Consider the following 13541-nt stretch of genomic DNA (forward strand, 5'->3'; position numbering starts at 1 on the left):
TTTCAACATTCTGCTTTGTAAACTATTTTCCACTTGATTGCTTATCAATCACAATTATAAGCCAAAATTAACAAGTCATGCTCATGCTGGGCAGGTAATATCCATGTGCAAAAGGAGACGTACATACAATAGGGAATGGGCCACCTGCAAGGCATCTACAACCCTCTTCCCTCTCTAAGTGCAAATTTGGTCTATTTTTCCTCTTAGTAATCTAGGGCTAACTGCAAGCAACCGGACGGAGAAGGGAGAACTGTTACCAATGGGCTGCATCCCTGTTTCTGAGATTATACGAGTGAAAAGAAATCCCAGAGTCAAAGGATGGATCCAGACAAAATCTCACTCTGTGACCTGAAATTTTTATCACCTATTGTGTTATCTTCCAGAGACTTGATCAAAGGAGGTGATCTGCCACATTCCCATTACAAATTCTTTGGATTATATAGCCCTTTTCAATTTTCTGCAAAATCAAAAGTGCCCACGGAGAAAGCACCCAGTTTGTAAGGTGTTCTTAAGGTGTTTTTCCACTACTCAGTTTCAGGTCCTGCATTCCAACAGGAAGACAGGCTGGCATCTCAGAAAGGCATTTTCTTTCAGTGGTTTCCATGTGACTAAGAGTTCAACACTGTGTAGTGGCAACCTTGGGAGGAGAAAGGAGCAAAATAAGCAATTGATTAATAATCCAGGCTGGAAGTGACCTTCCAACTCCTGCTCATAGGATGGCTAGCTTCAAAGTTGAGTTGGGTTATTCAAGGCCCTGTGCAGGTGGGTTTTGAATATCTTCAAGGATGTGGATTTTACAACCTCTCTGGGAACTTCTCTGATGATCACCCTCAGGGCGAAAAATTTCTTTCTAATGTCCAACTGGGATTTCCCATGCTGCAGTCTGTGAGGACTGCCTTGTGCCTTTTCGTCTCTGGGAAGAGCATCTTTGCTATCAATTCTTTCAGGGAGTAGAAAACAGCAATTAGATCTCCCCTTTGCCTTCCTCACTTAAGACTAAACAAATCAGGTTCCCTTGGACTCTCTCTGCACTTTGTGCTGCAGCTCCTGACAATCCTGGTGGCCCTGCATTGGACTCCCTACAGTTTGCCAAGCTCTTTCTTCTACTGAGAAATCCCAGTCCGGACACTGAACACCAGATATGTCCTCATGAGTGGCAGAGGGGAACAATCATTCCCTCAGTTTGATGGTGACCTCAGTTTTCAAGATCTGCCCCTAATAAATCCATATTGTGGATGTGTCCTCTGCAGTTCTGTGCTACGCATTGCATACATGTCAGAAAAGGGAGAGCTTACTGGTGACTGCCAGGCAAAATGTCTTATTATACAAAAAACGAAACACTTGAAATAATTAATGTTTGAAAATTACTAAGAGGGAAGAGATTTTTCAGTGTTCAGTAACATTTAAGGGCAAATTGTGTGTATGCATACGGGATATGAGTAGGTGGCTGAGTGGGTGTCAGTGGCACTAGAAAGGAATTCTTGGTGATTTTTAAAATAAAAAACATTAAGGAGCTAACAGTATGAAATAGCAATTATTATGAAGCGTGATCTCATTTCTGAATCTGGTATGAATCTCAAGCTCTGCAGTTATTACATTTTGAATAAATAGCAATTAACATCTAAGGCTTTTCTATTCCTTTTTGCTATTTTTTTTTTCCTTTTCTTTTGGCTATCAGACAAACTTCAGCCATTCCAAAATTCAAATACCTCTGAAGAGAACGTCAAGACCCCTACATCACCACTAATGGCAAAAAGCCAATCCAAAGCGTGTTGTCCAACTTTGAGATTTTACTGTATCTTCCTGGATTGACATGCATGGACCACTCTTGTGTTGTCAGTTAATGCAGTGCAGAACGTCTGCAAATCTCATACTGACTTTATAGCTGATTTGTATTTCAGCTTCTTTTTCTAGTGCCTCACTGCCAAGTGAAAGCTTTTTTCCCCTTGCTTGTACAGTAAGATCCATAACAAAGTTTTGCAGGCAGTGTTCTACTGTCAGTGGCATTTGAGAAACTCCAGTTCCTGCAGTTCACTGACACTGATATGCATATGCTGAGTCTCCAAATTGTGCTGAAGCAGCAGATGTGGGAAGCCCCCACTGCTACTGGAACTTGTGAAAATGCAGTGTGGAGATGAAGGATGGAGAGCAGGAGCTTCAGGTCACCCTTCAAGGCCTGTGTTGTTGCTGTAAAAGACACAACGCTGGAAATGATGAAAATGTAGTTATCAAAGAAAACAAATCTGATTCTCAGATAGTACTATTTCTTTCACTGAGAAGCCCTTTCTGACCCATCTCCTTTCCCTAATGTCTCCAGTCAGTAGGATGTAATGTATGAAACCATTTTTTACAGTTTAGGAGCTGCCTAAAAAAATTCCAGTGTCAATGTTATTTATTTCCTGTAGAAAAAATGCAAGACAACTGACTACATTTATGTGTCCTTGTTATCATCTGCAAGTCCTTCAGGAGCAGCCTCTGGGCTCTGAGGAATCTGCAGCACTCAGACTGAAAACTATTGCAGTGATGTATAGATACACAAACTGCAGAGCAGCAGCTGGAGGTATGAAAAATTCTGAGAAGACAAAATATTCCAGTGTTAACCTTGGTTTAATAGATTGAGACTTTGTGCTGCCTGTTTTAAGAAAACCACAAAGGATATTCCACTCCTTTCCTTGGGAAACTATTCCACAGCGAGATAGATGCTCAGTCAAGATTTGCCTTTAGACTGAATAATGCGGTTTGTTGCTACTTTGCCTCCCTGCCCCTGTTTTACCTATTGCCTCTATGTATACTTTTCAAACCTCCTCTGAAGCAAGCTGTGGTATGTTCAATGTGTGTGACACGAAGGCTCCCTTTGTTCTTCTCCCTGTATTCCTGATGAGGCACTGGCACAGGTTGCCCAAGGAAGCTGTTAATGCCCCATCCCTGGCACTGTTCAAGAACAGGCTGAACAGGACCTTGAACAACTTGGTCTAGTGGAAGGTGTCCCTGTCCGTGGCAGTGGGGTTGGAACTGGATGATCTAAAGGTCCCTTCCAACCCAAACCATTCTATGATTCTATGAGTTTGAATTAGTGTCTGCCAGCCATAGTAGGGGATCTGGATGGAGGAAGTTTCTCGGGAAATTTCTTCTCTGCAAGTACAGGAGTTTCCTCCACTGCTGCAGGGACTTACTGTCTGCTGTGTATTTCAGAAGGCAGAAGCAGGGAGCTGGGTGGCGTTGCTGAATCTCTAATTCATGGCCTTAAGCAGGGGTCACTTTCAAATGGTTCTCCCTTAATGATGGACTGGCTGTTCCTTCCTGACGTTTCATTAAATCACAAGCTGGAGCAAGCAAAGGTGTCCTGGAGTGAAAACAGGGCAAGTGCGGCCCCAGCTGGAGCCCTCTGCCCTCCCTCAGACCCTTCAGTCTCCTGCAGCTTGACCCTTCCCCCTATCTTCAATCATGAAAGACTGAAGCACTATTTTTTGTGCTGAGGGATTTCGTTGTTGTTGTTGCCTTTTCCCAGTGCCGTGCCCATCGTTCCAAAGAGAGGAGTGAATATTTGATTGCAGTAATTAGTTAATCAGTAACTGGCATAATTTTTTCCCTGATTAATGTTTTGAATAATCATTGCAGCCCTATCTGTAGGCAGTCCTGTTATCAGAGTCACTTTGAAAACAGCTTTGAAAAGATAGATCTGCATCCTTACAGATAAAATTAGACAGGACAGATGCTCCACCCTCCAAAAACTGCTCCTTCGCTGAAGTTGGTCAGGGGAAAAGAGAGATCAAAAATGCACTCTTTTCTCCCAGCTCACTCATTTGCACTTCCCTGTAAGTACCATCATGGAAGGACCTGGAAAATGAGTCCACATGGAAAATTTCAAACTCACAAGGCAGATGGAGGCACAGGATGGGCCTTCCTGGAAATGAGGACCAGGGAGAACATTTATGCAAAGACTAATCTATCTCTGTCCCTAGAGCTTATTTCATTGCTCTAGGGGAAAGCTGAAACAAAGGAACCACATTCTGATGACAGGGAAGGGCAAGATCAGTGTGGACTCTATGTGTTTATACATGTATGTATAATATACATATATACATATCAATATATAACATACATAGTATATTTTATATCTATAATACATACTTTATTCATATAAAACATGCATGTGCAAGAGAAACATTAAAACTAACTTAATAGAAAGAAAAGGATGTGATCTCCTCCTTCCTTCAGAAGTAATGCCAATTCCTAAAGAGGTATCAAAGTTCAAAGTCAGCCTTGCTTTGGAAGGGTGAATAATGCTCACTGGGGATCCCTATAAGCAGGCCCAGGTGGAGATTTTTCAACTCCCAAAATTTTTGGTAACAAACCATCAATTTTGAAAAACTGAATCTCTCCAGAAGAACATCCCAGCCTCAGGAATAGTCTCCTTTGCTCCTGGGTGGTGTTTCTAAGCGAAAAGTGAGAAGGAGTACAAGTGATTATTTGCAACCCTCAGAATGCTCAAGATGAGGTAGTGCTTAGTGGGAAAGGCCAAACTTTCAAAGCCATTGCCTCTGCAGTTAAGTTTAAAAACCTAGACCCCAGTTTTATTCATCCCTGGTCAATGCTGTAGCCTGCTGCACATGAGCTATTCTGACTGCCAGCTCCCAGACGGTCGTCTATCACCAGGAAACATGAAAGACAAAAAGTTTTCCATATTTTCTCCTACTGTGAAGCAGGGATATTACTGAAATCCTGAAGATGCTGGTAGGATGGGATACCATTTCCTGACAGCTCCACCTGGGACACCTGGATTTTCTGTTTATTTGATATAGCACTATTGGGTTTTTATTAGCTACTCTAAGCTATCAACAACAGCCATGGGAGACCAGTGATCCTTGCTGTGCTTGTTACCAGTGGCTAGGTAAAGAGATCATGACCTGCTGCCACTTTGCTAGAAGAGCGAAAAGATACATACAGCAGGTAGAGAAAATGCCGCTTCTGTAACTGGGGCTATCACTGCCAGGATGAGTTGAACAGGTTAAAATAGAGACGTACCCAAGCATCCTTCCTCAGCTACAAGTTTAATCCCCTCCTTGAGCCAGTTCTCAGAAAACCAGAGCGCTGATGTATATCAGGTGGGAATCAAAGGGATTTTTAGATTAAAGGAGAAGAGAGAGGTGGCAGATTTGTGTGAGGACTGACACTACGTCATTCACAGCACCTGGACTCAGCTGCACTGTGTGACCCCACAAACATTAGCAAGAAAGTGTTGAAGGAACCTCTGCTACGAGACTAGGATTTCCTGTAACATGTTCAAAGAAATATATTTAGCAATCCTACAATATGATATCACAAGTAAATCAAGAACAATGCAACACAGTTACGACCAGACCATCTTATCTATATCTAAACTGTGTCATCAGTTATGTTATAACTTAAGCCAAAAAAATTATATCTACTGGTTTCTTGGCAATGTGGTCATTTCTTCTGATCTTTTGCCTGGGCAAAGCCTCAAGTAATTTGTCTCACACCTCCGATATTTCCTGGACATTTAATTTCCACTTAACCTACTTAATGCTGAGCTGACAAAAGCTGCCTTGATAATGGGTACTTGTGTGTGTGAAACCACTACCTATACTCCTATCATATTCTCTCTGTAATGATTATTGTATAGCATTTCCTACTTTCTCTTATGCTTAATACTATACTTAGACCTACTAAAAGAGTCAGTATTAAATGACATGTGAACAGCTATTAAAATTGATAATATTATTCCCCTTGTGTCAGGAAGAATCCTTGAATGATAGGGTCTGGCTGGCCAGTGCATTTGTAGGCATGAGAAACTGAGCAGACAGATACCTTCTTATTTCTGGCTCTGTAGAAAGGAGATCTGTTAGAACTGCTTTCTGGCTGCTTAACATGCAGTGGTTACCTAAGGGGTGAATAAAGCAGGACCCAGAATGTGACCTAAGGGGATCCTTGGACAACACTGTCTCATTTTTGTGCTTGGAAGAGCCAGGTCACCTACAAGTAAAGCCAGTAAAAAATGTGAGATTTATTCTTGCTTACATGATTTCAGAAATAGCTCTCATCTTCCAAAGACCATTTCTGCCTTAATAATTGACCTGTCAATGATGTTTGTTCACTCTCACCTCAGTGGTTATGCACCAAAGACAGAGGGTCATGGGCTCCCTTGTCCATTTGTTTAACTAAGGGAATTTGTGCTGGAAGCTGTCCAGCAAACCCAGGGCTCCCAGACCAGGGAGAGCTAGGGATGCTGTCCCGTCCCTTCTGGTGGCAACTCAACAGCCCCTGGAGACTCAGAATTCACTGGAGATGCAGAGAGCAGAAGTGATGTTAAATTTAGACAACATTCTTTTCTGCTGTCTGAGGGAAGAGGGAGCAGCTGCCCATGCCCCAGATCCCACATCTGAGCTATCTCTCCCTCACGCTTGGATGCTTGGGTGTGCAGAAAGTCTGGGAAAGGACTAGGGCTGGGGGCAAAGGCAAGAAAGCTGGAGGACCTGTATCCACTCTCATCCCCAGGGAGACTCTCCCCAGGCTTGGATGTATTTTTAATCTGTTCCATCAGCAATAACAAACACAGTCAGAAGAAGTAATAACAGATTTTGCTGTGTATGAACGTGTTATCATGAAATGTAATTTCTCGATCAAATTAGAGCTGTGTTCAGACATTCTCTTCACTGACCTTGGGCTCATCAAGAGAAAAACATTTCTTTCCAAAGGTGGCCTTTTCTTCAGTCAGCCACCGGAGTGTTTTCCCCTTGTACTTATTTTTTTTATCTGTCAATGACTAACCATACCTGCCTACCTCTGGTTGAGTCAACAAGTAAGGTCAAAGCAGCTGGAGACATTTTAACATGAGATGCCCCACAAAACCCACAGTTGAGTCTGTTTACTTCTGGTGTTCTTGTTACTTCTGTGCCCAGACCAAATTCGAAGCCAGAAGAGTTACAGTCCACCCTGGATACCTCCTATTGTTTCAGTTGGCCACAGGTACCTCTTCCCTTCATATTCTTAAACTGATGTGTAGCTATGGACTGAAAATTGACTTCTATAGTTCTCAGGAAAGCTAACTGAATTTCATTGCTGGACAGAGTACTACCAATATGCATGAGGTGCAGTAAGTTGGTGAAGTCTGTCAGATACCCTTTGTGGAAGACACTTGCTCATCATTTACCCAGGTGCAACTCCTTGGGCAATCAGTTCAGGATGTCAGACATCTTCTGTCCCAGAGTGCTACTGTTTAATGACTCAGAAAGATTGAACAGCTACTGCACCTTCTTGCTTAGTCAGTGCTCCATGTGATGAATATTTGGGAGGATTCCTTCCTGACCCATAAGGCTGATCAGACAATTCCCTGATACAAATGGCCTGAGTCTTTGTCCAGTCCTCCAGCAGATTCATCCAAACTCACACAGGAGAAGTTACAGGGCAGAGGTACCCTGTTGTGTCTTTAATGTGCCAGCATGCATAATTCATTATCTTCAGATAACTTGCAGTCCTTCCACCCTTCTGGTGACTGTATCAGCACTTGCAATGCAGAGCACTCCTTTAATTTTATTTATTGATGGATTGATTTGCACAGCAGGGCATCACTTTGTTTATTCTCCACTATCGTTGTTACCTTTAATGAAGACAATGAAGAATTTAAAATAATAATTAAAAAATATATCCCCCTCAGTTACCGTGGCAACAAGCTGGAGCTTTTGAACACTGCCACATATTCCATCTGTTTCTTTCTTTTAAATGACAAAACAGCTTCCTCCCATACCAGCATTGCATGGAGGAGAGGAGGTTCTCAGGTGGAGGAAAACAGAAATTTTAGCTAACAAATAATGCACATTACTACCCTGAAAGAAAGCCACTTTCTGGTCAAGACTGCTTTCCTCCCACCAATGCTGTCTAATAAAGTTTCCTCTATACAAAAAAAGGCACAGTTCTGTTAGCAGCCAGGCCTGTGGGACTTCTCTCGCTCCTCCATTGCCAGGCAATAGGTACAGTGGTGAGTATCTCCCTCCCCTATCTCCATCTCAAGCTAAATCAGACACTATCAGCTGAATATCCTTCAGCTTGGTGCAAGTCCAGACCTGGGTATGACTCAGCCACATCTGGAAAGTAAAGACCAAGATCATTCTTATGATACTGGGAAAGAGATGACGTAGAATCATAGAATAGTTTATTGTCAGAATTAACTAGGCAAATTGGTCCACCAACTAATAACAAAGTGTTTTCCAATAGATCGGGGTGTGTGGGGAGGGTGGGGTGTGTGGGGTGTGTGAATTAGAGGTAAATAAAACATCATAAAATTATTATTTTCTAGCCTCAAGTTTCCCTCACTACTCTCTCACCCAGCTTTCCTAGGTGGACTTTTTTCTCTTCCTCCTCATTCTCAGACTCTGTTTTGAGGCTTAGCCCACCCCATTCCCATTCCCAGAAATCTTTTAGCCCTCTAAAATGAACTCTGCTCTTCTCTTCCACTGGGCTCTTGGTTTTGCTGCAGATAAACCCTCTTCCCCTAAAGACTGGCTGTCTGCCACTGCTCAGATGTATGTCACACCTGCCTCCTGCTTAGCATCTGACTCACAGATGGAACCATTTGTTATATGAAATCTCCATCTGTAAGATTTTGCTCTTATATGGATGTAAAGCCAGAGTAATTCTCCCAGATTTGGTGGAGATCCTGCTTGCATAAACAAGATCAGGACTATGCCCAAATGTTCCCCTTGGTCTTGCAACTGATGGTCCACAGAAGAACACCAATGGTCAAAACTGAATGCTTAGAAAGAAAGCTGGGAAATGACTTTTCATGCACAGAAAAAGCAAGCTTTTTCAGAAGTATCTTCAGAATCAAAGAGGTTGTGGTCTCTCTCCCTTTCTCTCCAGCTTCCAGGATTGATGTTTCCCAACCCCCACCCCCCCCCACCCCCCCCACCCCCCCCCCCCATCTAAATATCTTCTGTAGTTTTCTGCCTTTCTTGACAGTAGATTTTGCTTTTTTCCATCGTGTGACCAAGTGTTTCTCCCAGACTCCAGTTTAAGCAGCCAGAACTTTACTTTCAGGCAGGCTGTATCATGTTTTGGATTTTTGCCTCTTCTCATACAGTCAGTTTACTGGTTCCTTCTGTCCTTCCAAATAAGCAGCAGATTGCAGCTGAGGGGAAGGGGGAAACCTGTTGGCTGTTTCTCTCTGGGAGGCAATCTGACAGTCCACCCACTGATGGAGAAGCAACTCTAACCAAGCCTGAGATGAGAGCCAGCACCTAGCCAGGAGAGATTAATGCCTTTCAACCACTGCATGCATGGATCCTGGCTAGAGCCAGGTCTCACCTTGACCACTGCTACTGGACAGCAGAATACCATCATGATGGCAAGCTCTGCTTTGGAAAGACTCAGAGCTGAACAGCAGGCATATGAGACAGTCAGTATCAGGGATCTAGTGGCAGAAAAGCTGGGAGGTCAGAGACTAGAGTAGAAGGAGGTGCTGTGCCACTGATTGTGGTTGCCCCAGGACATGGACAACAGGACAGGTACCTGGTGGAGTTGAAGGGACAGCTGTGTAGTGGTTGCAGTGTAGACAACTGTGACAGAAGTAGAAAGACTGGTCTGAAGGAAGGATGAATACAAAGGTTGGGGTATGGGTGCACAAGAAAGAACAGCAGAAAAAGAGCTATAAGAGCAGATGATGATGGCATCAAAACGAAGAGGTCACCAGAATCATGGCATACCTAGAGTATTTTCTTAAGAAATCTAGAAAAAAACCCATTGAAAAATAAAGAACAAACTAAACCAGGGTTTAGAACTCTTTTTGTTTGTTTGTTTGTTTGTTTTGATCAGCTCTGGTGTTCTTGCCTTGAAAGATGTCACTACAGAGGCATAAATGCTGCTAGCCTTTCTCTGTCACACAGATGCTGAAATGTTCCCTCCCTCCATCTTTCCTATAAAAGGAGGTTCTGAGAAACGCTGTTGGTTTCCTGGAGGACATAAGGAGTTATGAGAGATGTTTGCCTGTAACCCTGATGAGCCATGGAGCCAGGGCTGAGGAGTGGTGAAGCTTGTCTGTCGACCAGCACAGTGTAGAAAAAGTGGAAGAGAGCTCCTTCATGAAACAAGAACAGTGTTTGAGAAGAAACAGGATGGCTGAGTGACCTTTTAACAAGTGGGTCAGAAAAATCGCTTAACAAGTAGTAGAAGATGGAAACACCAAGCTGGTTTTGTGATAGCTTGCCTAAGGATTTCTAAGGGCTACGTGCAGTGTGCTGCCTCACTGGGTTCGTAGTGTTTCTGAAACCACTACCAGCAGCGTGGTTGATACCAATTTTAAGATATGCTTTGTTGAAATCTCTGAGGAGCAGAAAGGGAAAACAGATATGTAACTCCTTCTGTAATATTACATGTGTGAGCCAGGAGTGTTTGGGGTAGGAATGCTGCCATCCTGCCATGGACCTGGTGTTTCACAATTGTCCATTTTGGGTGATTTTACCCTTCATGCTGAGGTGTGGGGTGATTGTGTCCATTGCAATAAACAGGGCTCAGGAGCCAGATGGTCGGTCCCATTAGCAGTCCTGATGCTGGCAAGACAAGAGCACAGCACTCGGCGCTTTATTACCTTCCCCTTTACATTGTGTATAACTGGTGGTTGTGCTGCTAAAGAAGGACAAATATGATAAATAACCGTGGAAAAGAAATCTATGGAGATGGATATTTTACCATAAAACATATGTCTCTGTCCATGGCTGCTGCACAGTCATTACTGAAAACAGCAGGGTAATAAAAAACAAGATTTCCTACATTTTCGATAATGTTTTCTGACCACCTGAAATACCAAATGTTGAGAGACTGGGCAGAATTTCAGGTTTGGAGGCCAGTCAAAACCTCCTCATGTCATGTCATGCTGTCTGGGACGTTCTGCTGTGAGGAGAGAACCATTGCTGTAGGCCAGTGCTTGCCTGGCACCAGGCCCTCCTCCTCCTGCTGGTGGCAAATCTGCACCTCCATGAGAAGCCAGTTTTCAGTGCAATCCTGGTGATCATAAAGCTAAATGTATTGGACCTTGGCATTAGCTGTACAAGGACAGAAAATTCCTGAAGAGGAAGAACACATACACAGTCTGAGATAAAAACAGAATTCTAGTGGCAGCAAAGAGTTAAATCCCCAATTTCCCAGGATCTCTGATGACAGCGTAAACTTGTTGCATTCCTTTCTTACTCAATGATGAGGATATACTATAGGGAATAGCTTCTGGACACTGATCTACTAGACTACACTCGTGGCTAGGCATAACAGCTCAAGTATTCCTTTGCAGATCTTCCTCTAATCCCCACAGAATCAACTGCCTTCACTCTTTTAATATAGATATTCACCTCAATTAATATCCATACAGGGGGCATTTACCAGAGGCGTTTCTGCTCTAGTAATGCCCAGACCGTCATCTTTCAGCAGTCTTCTGTAACAGCTGTCATTGTCAAGCTTTCAGTCAATGTTGACTCTCTGAATTCCTTGATTTCTATATATTCTGCAGCTAATACTTATAAGATGAAAGACAAAAGTGCTTAGAAAAACGAGGACCAAGGTCAATGATATCAAATATTTGGTACCCACAGGTGAGCAGCAAGACACGAGTAAACACAAGATGCTCCAAATTATAACTGGTTCTGTCCCTTTACCTGCATCCAGATGAGTGGGCAGGTAATTAACTGTCACCCTCAAACATTAATGTTTTCTGCAATTAAAAATAAATTATTTTGACTCTTATAAATCTGAAATCCAAGGTTAGGGTGGTTTATTGCCCTGTCACATAGAGAACTATGGGTAGGGAATACTTACAAATGGAAATAGAGTAATTTCCTCTTCTACCTGAGTAGATGAGATAAAGAGTCCTTTGTCCATTGGACCTTTGGCTCCTGGGCATTGGTAAGGTGGGAAGATTACCTTTTTACTAGCTACTACAAATATAATAGGGGTTTTCAGTTGGATTTCTGCCCCACTGGGTTCATAGAAGTGAAGCATTACAGGACAGCAGATCATCTTCAGTGTGTCCTTGCAAGACTTATCATCTTCTCCTAGATGGTAAGAGGAGACAAAGGATTTGTTCCTCTACTTATCTTCCCAGACTTATTTTTCATAGTGGACTGAGAAGGGTTTAAATGCTACAGATGGCTGAAAAACTTGTGGTGTCGGCACAGAATGACTGTTTCTGTTCATGCTAATAGCTTAAAATGAACACCAGCAGCAGCAGCAACATGCCATTGTGAGCTCACTCTGGTCCCTTTAGTGTCAATCAACTGAAAAAAAATGAACCAACATACCTGATGTCAAATACAGTCCAAGGGCTTTTTTGGCCCAAATTTCCCACTGTTACTAAGACTGCTTTGGCTCCCTCACTGGTAGCAATGGAAAATGAGAAGGCTCATCCAGACAGTTGATAGCACTATTGCTGTAGTTTTTAGCAAAGCTGGACCTAAGGGGCTGTATGGGATATTTGTGTGTTATAGGGAACTTACAAAGCCCTTGTGTTTGAGACCATTTGTCTTCCAGGTCCCATTGACTTTGCTCTTTACAATAGCTGGGACCCCACAGATCAGTGTTGCGTAGCCTTTTCTTTGCTGTACGGTTTTGAAGCAGCATTAAGGGTAATAAGCATCTGACTGCCTAACTGCTTTCTGCCCAGTAACCAAACCAGCAGATGAATTCGCAGCATCTTACTCATGTGAGCTTTTGGTTGGAAGACCTCTCAATCTGGTCTTGTACAAGTCCTTCTTCACGAGAAGTCCCTTCATGACCTGCCTCCTTCTTTCTTACTTCTACCTTTCCTCAGAATGTAGCTGACTGTGGTAGGATCACAAATCAAGCACAGCAAGCTAATTATTTTCATTCTCACATCAAGTAATAGCAATAAGTACGGATGCTTTGTGAAAGAGTGCCTGTGACTGAAGCCCTGGAGGCTTCTCCTCCCCATCCTCAACCATGCAAGACAGAGATTTGCCAGCAGGCATTTGCAGGTACATGTGTGTCACCCACACAGGAGGTGTTCAGCCAGGCCTGTGTTTGAATGGCTCATCTAACAGAAAGAGTGATCCTTTTTAAAAAAACTTTGCGAGCTGGTATATTAATACCTCCAGAGATGCATTTGTTGGAGACAGATTCCAGGGTGTTCCTGAGAAGTTGAGCTTGGATAGCATAAAGTAATAAGGGCTAAAACTCAGTTTCCATGTTTTTCTGCAGATAGGTTTCTAACACTAACCATGTTTACACCTTGGAGTGGCATCCCAGGAAAGCAGATGGGCTTTCCTGGCGATGGGTTTCCTGGGCTTTTGGCTGTTGAAGTCTACTGCATCATGTTGTGGGGAGAATGTATTTTCCATTGCCATAAAAAGATTCTATTTCCAAATATAATGGTTCCCTCCTAATTCTCAGGCATGAGGTACTGCCAGGCATGGCTCAGCCTGACATCATTTTACTACAACGCGCATGTGAAAATAGCCTGATTTCTGCACTGAGTTTCTGAGCCAGGAATTAATTGAGCCAAGAACAAATAATAATTCCTTGTT

The sequence above is a fragment of the Lathamus discolor genome, chromosome 5, assembly GCF_037157495.1.
Source record: "Lathamus discolor isolate bLatDis1 chromosome 5, bLatDis1.hap1, whole genome shotgun sequence".
Classification (NCBI taxonomy): Eukaryota; Metazoa; Chordata; class Aves; order Psittaciformes; family Psittacidae; genus Lathamus; species Lathamus discolor.